The sequence below is a fragment of the Cricetulus griseus genome, chromosome 2, assembly GCF_003668045.3.
Source record: "Cricetulus griseus strain 17A/GY chromosome 2, alternate assembly CriGri-PICRH-1.0, whole genome shotgun sequence".
Classification (NCBI taxonomy): Eukaryota; Metazoa; Chordata; class Mammalia; order Rodentia; family Cricetidae; genus Cricetulus; species Cricetulus griseus.
The window spans coordinates 61,179,139-61,185,138 of NC_048595.1; positions in this window are offsets into that span (position 1 = coordinate 61,179,139).

The following is a 6,000-nucleotide window of genomic DNA, read 5'->3' on the forward strand; positions in this document are numbered from 1 at the left end:
GCTTTCCAAGACTGGAAAAGTGATACTGAGTAGTTCAAGGTCAATGAAAAGATTGCCAAGCGAGACACGCAGTTCGCCTTTAGCAGAGACTGGAAATTCCACTCATAACTGGGTGACTCCAAAGTCCTGGTGACACTGGAGGGCTGCTCCTTTACAAGCAGCCACAGACCTCTGGAGAGATCTTAGCTGCGCTGGCTTTCGCGTAGAACTCTTTAAAATAATCGGTACCCTGAGGCCTTCCAAAGGTAGCCTAGATATGTAGGTACACATTCTGTCTTCCCTGTAATGCAATTTTGGCAAAGTATTTCTGACTTTTGTTGGGGGCGGGTCTCACTCTCTAGCCCTGGCTGTCCTGCAAGTCTATTTGTAGACCAGGCTGACCTCTAACACTTAGAGAGCCTCCATTGCTGGAATTAAAGACGTGCGCCACCACTCGGTGACAACTTTTTAAAGGTATCAACTTTTCAAGGAATTAACGTCTTAAAATAAGTTATAGCTTTTTTCCTCCTGGCAAAAAGGATTGGCCAGTGACCCGCAGCTGATTGAAATTACAACTGATAAGATTTTGGGGGGAAGGGGAAACAGCGTATAAGGAATGACAGACATGTGTGAACATGCCTTAATGAAACGCGCGCGTTCCTTTGTAAGCAGTTAAAAATTCTCTCTCTCTCTCTCTCTCTCTCTCTCTCTCTCTCTCTCTCTCTCTCTCTCTCTGTTGTCTCTCTCTCTGTTGTCTCTCTCTCTGTTGTCTCTCTCTGTTCTCTCTCTCTCTCTCTCTCTCTCTCTCTCTCGCTCTGTTGTTCGAGACAAGGTTTCTCTGTAGTTTTGTAGACTAGGCTGGCCTCGAACTCACAGAGATCCACCTGACTCTGCCTCCTGAGTGCCGGGATTAAAGGTGTGCGCCAGTGCCACCCGGCCTCACTAAATTATTTTAAAGATTTATTCATATCTGGTTATTATTCATATACAAAATGATCATTTTGCTCAGAAGTACTCCGTATTCACTATTCTTTCTAAAAAGTGGAACATTAAGTCTGATTGATACATGCCTGGTTGTCGATTTATTTCTGAAGTTTACTGCAGGTTTGAAAATTTTTTGCGTTGACTTCTGTACACACTGTTTTCCTAACCACATTAGCAGTCTGAATTTGACTCAAGAAGAAACACTTAGCAGTATAACTGCAGCTCCATTAACACAACTTAGGAATTAGTCTGGGGCCCTGGAAAAATCCTAACAGTAACAATCTAGACAGCAGAGATTTTAAAAAGACATTCTTAGTGGAAAACCTAACTTGTGGACTTCGTATACTTCCTCACCAAAGTGAAAATTAATACTTTCAAAATATTTAAATAGAGTGATGGGTTTAGTTTAATGGAAGAGAACTTATTTAGCCCACATGAGACCCTAGGTTGGATCTCTAGCTCTGAAAGAAAGTGTTATTGGATATGTATCATTAGCCCTCAGGCATGAAAGGGCCTCCCTTTTCTCCCCAGGCCCGTTCTTTGGTACTGACAAAAATGAAAAAACGGATGCTAGAGAGATGACTCAGTATTTTAAGAGTACTTGCTGCTCTTCCAGGGGATCAGAATTGAATTTCCAGCACCCTGTCCAGAGACTCACAATCACCGATAGCTCCAGTGTCAGGGGATCCAACACCCTCTCTGACCTCCAATGTTACACATACGTACATATACATATTCACACAGGCATACATATAAATAAAATTAAAATTAAAACTAAAAAACCCTTAAAAAGCAATAAAGTCAGTGTTCTTGGTGGTTTTGTGTTGACTTGACACAAACTAGAGCCTGCAGAGGAGAGGTTCAATTGAGAAAATGCCTCCATAAGATCCAGCTGTATGCAAAATGCCTGTGGAAATTTTTCTGAATTAGTGATTGTTAGGGGAGAGCCCAGCCTTGTGGGTAGGGTCAACCCTAGACTGGTGGTCCTGGGTTCTAAAAAGCAGGCTATCTTAGAGCTAGTATTGTTGTGATGAAACACTATGACCAAAGCAACTTGAGGAGGAAAGGATTTATTTGACTTATACTTCCTTATCACTGTTCATCATTGAAGGAAGTCAGGACAGGAACTAAACAGGGCAAGAACCTGGAGACAGAAACTGATACACAACCACCTGTGCCTCCAGTTCTGGGGAACCCAATGCCCTCTTCTGGCATTTGTGATAACCTGCACAAACATGGTATACATACAAATAAATGCTCAAATACATGCAAACATATACACATAAAATGGAATAAATTCTTACAAAATCAATAAATTATTTGCATTTAAAAGCTGAAAGAGAACTGGAGAGTGTGGTGATGTTTTCTTTATGCTCTAACAAATAAAGCTTTCCTGAAGATCAGATTGCAAAGTTAGCTACACTAGTCAGCCATAGAAGCCAGTCAGTGGTGGCACACACCTTTAATCCCAGCAGCCACACTAGTTAGCCATATAGGCTGGATGGTGGTAGTGTGTGCCTTTAATCCCAGCACACAGGAGACAGAGGCAGATATACCTCTGTGAGTTCAAAGCCATCCTGGCTACATGAAAGTGAGTCAGTCTAAAAGAGAACTCACACCTTTAATCCTAGCACTAGAGAGAATATAAGGCAGGAGCTCAGAGGGCAGTCTTAGTGAGTCTGAGGAGCAGCGCAGTTTGGAGATGCAATCAGAGGACACCATCACCCCTTTCGTCTGAGTATTGGTAGGGGTAAGCTGCTTTGCTTTTCTAATCTTCAGCTTGAACCCCAATATCTGTCTCTGGGGTTTTTATTATTTGTACTGCAAGAAAGCTCAACAACCACGTAACTGATGTAATCATTATAGAATCACAGTTTCCTTTGAGTTTATAGATACAAGAATACACACAGGCCAGACATGGTAGCACATGCATTTAACCCCAGCACTCAGGAGGCAGAAGCAGGTGGATCCCTGTGAGTTTCAGGCCAGCCAAGACTACAAAGTGAGACCCTGTCTCTAAATACATACATACATACATACATACATACATACATACATACATGCATGCATACATACATACATACATACATACATACATACATACATACATACATACGGAAAGAGGATGCAGCTCAGTTGCAGCCCTCTGCACAGTCTGTGTGAGGTGCCAGGTGTGATCATAACCAACTTCACAAAAAAAGGATGGGTGAGTGTGCGTAGGAGCAATCAGGCCAACTACCTGAGAAAGGAAATGACATTGTAGCAGAAAGCTCCTCCTCGCTCTCTGAGTGATCGTGGTCACTGTAGATTCCTGTGAATTTGCAATGGAAAGGAGCTAAATGGAAATGCTGAAAATTTTTCCTTCAAATAGGCAGGAGGTTTTAGTGGTCGTCTTTACTGCTACATCTTATAGATGTCATTTGCATCATTCTGCTTATTCTCTTCAAAATCTTCTGAACATTCCCGTGTATGATTCCTATGACCTGCACAGCAAGTTTGGAACATGCTTGGTGAGACCCTATTTCAAGAGGAAGGAGGAGAGTGAGAAGATTGTGAAGTTATGAAAAAATACTTGCTCTTAGGTTGTGTCTCTCACTGTTACAGCTTAAATATGAGGGGTCAATGCTTGAAGGCTTAGTTCCCAGCTAGCGCAGTATATGGGGATATTCTGAAAATCTGACTTAAGGACAAGGTTATAGCTCAGTGTTTGAACACTTGCCTAACAAATAAGAGGTTCAATCACCAGCCCCATTAATTAATTAGCTAATTAATTAATTTCAGCCTGATGTGGTGGCACATGCCTATAACCCCAAGCATTCAGGAAGTTACCAAAAAGTTTGAGGGAAGCCTGAGCTACATGGTGAGTACCAAGTCAGCCAGGGCTACATAGCAAGATCCTGTCTCAAATAAAAAAGAAAGGAAAAGAAAAGAAAAGAAAAGAAAAAGAAAAAGAAAAAGAAAACTATAATGACACACTCAACAACTCACTCTGGAGTTGTTGCTTGCTCTGGAGAAGAAAAACAACTACCATGTGAGTGCAGCCTCCTGAGTCCTTCCCTCCTGAGCAAGAGCTCCAACTGTGTCACTCTTGAGTTTTCTACTCATGGAAACCATGAGATAACATTTCTTCTTTCTAGCCCAATATTTGGGAGTAAGTTGTTACACAGCAATAGCTGACTAATCTAATTCAGTAGTACATGGAAGGTAGCAAGAAATCATTAATGGTAGCACTTCTTACATTGAATATTATTCTGGTGTCTGCAGGTACCTGCACACGTGTACACACACATACACTTTTTTTTTCTTTTTTTGGTTTTTCGAGACAGGGTTTCTCTGTGGCTTTGGAGGCTGTCCTGGAACTAGCTCTTGTAGACTAGGCTGGTCTCGAATTCATAGAGATTCACCTACCTCTGTATTTAAAAAAAAAAAAAAGTGTTGATGGCAGAGGCAGGCAAATCTCTGGAAATTCAAGGTCACCTGGTCAACATAGGACAGTCAGGGCAATCTAGAAAGATTCTGTCTCCAAAAACAAGCAAACAAGAAGTAGGTGTTGAAGTGGTTTCTCTGGTACCTGGGAATTCTTTACAGTGCTTAAAAACAAAGGTTTTCCATAATGGGAAAATATGTTTTCATTATTTCATGGATCCTTAAGTTTAATGCTCAAGGGAATATTTAGAGAGCACATAGTCTAACAAACTCATTTGGGAAACAGAGTAATTAGGTTTTCTATGGTCAGAGTCTCTCTCTGTATCTCTCTGTGTTTCTGTCTCTCTGTCTCTCTGTCTCTCTCTGTCTCTCTCTCTGTCTCTCTCTCTGTCTCTCTCTCTCTCTCTCTTGTTTGTCTATTTAAAACAGGGTCTCATATAGTATAGTTGGCCATTGATCTTCTATGGAGCCAAGAATGGCCTTGAACTCTTCCTGTCTCCTCCTCCCAAGTACTGGGATAACACCAAGCCAGACATTGTGTGTGAGTGGAGGGTGGGGGGTAAGGGGGTGGGGGGTGTCAAGGGAGACTAGGTCTTGAATATGTCAGGCATGTGTTCCACTGAGCTATACCTCCAGCAATCTGCTTTGCTCCTATGATATCTTGTAGTTGTTTTTTTTATTAATTTTTTTTAAACTCTACTCTTTGGGGAGACCACCACCCAGTTCCCAAATAATCACATAGAGACTTATTCTTTCTTATGAATGCTTGGCCTTATCTTGGCTTATTTCTAGCCAGCTTTTCTTAATTTAAATTATCCTATATGTCTTTTGCCTCTGGGCTTTTACCTTTCTCTATTTCTGTATATCTTTTCCTTCTTTCTTATTCTGTGTGGCTGAATGGCTAACCCCCAGCATCTTCCTCTCCTCCTCTTCTTGATCATCTCTTTTCTCTTTTTCAACTATTTATTCTCTACGACTGGCAACCCTGCCTATCCCTTTCCTGCCTAGCTATTTGCTGTTCAGCTCTTTATTAGACCAACCAGGTGTTTTAAACAGGCAGAGTAACATAGCTTCACAGACTTAAATAAATGCAACATAAAAGAATGTAACACATCTTTGCATCATTAAACATATACACCGCAGCATAAAAGAATATAACACATCTTTAATATTCTACAACAATACCTAAATGACCCAGAGTGCTGGCAGGCTCCACGTCTCTCTTCCCACACCTTATCTGCACAGACTCTGTCCCTACATTATCAGGACAGGCTCATGTGAGAATCTGGTGCTACTCAGTACATTGTCTGCTCAGCCTCCTTTCTGAGGCCTCTCAGGCAAGCTTGACTAGACACAACTTGAGCTGAAGGCTGTGAACACTTGCATGCTAACAGTCACCATAATGAAGCCGGACATTGGTGGTGCACGCCTTTAATCCCAGCAACTTGAGAGGCAGAGGCAGGTGGATCTCTGTGAATTTGAGGCCAGCCTGGTCTACAAAGTGAGTTCCAGGCTCCAAAACAATACAGAGAAACCCAGTCTTAAAAAACAAACAAACAAACAAAAAAAGAAACAAAACAAACAAACAACAGTCACCATAATGAAACAAGA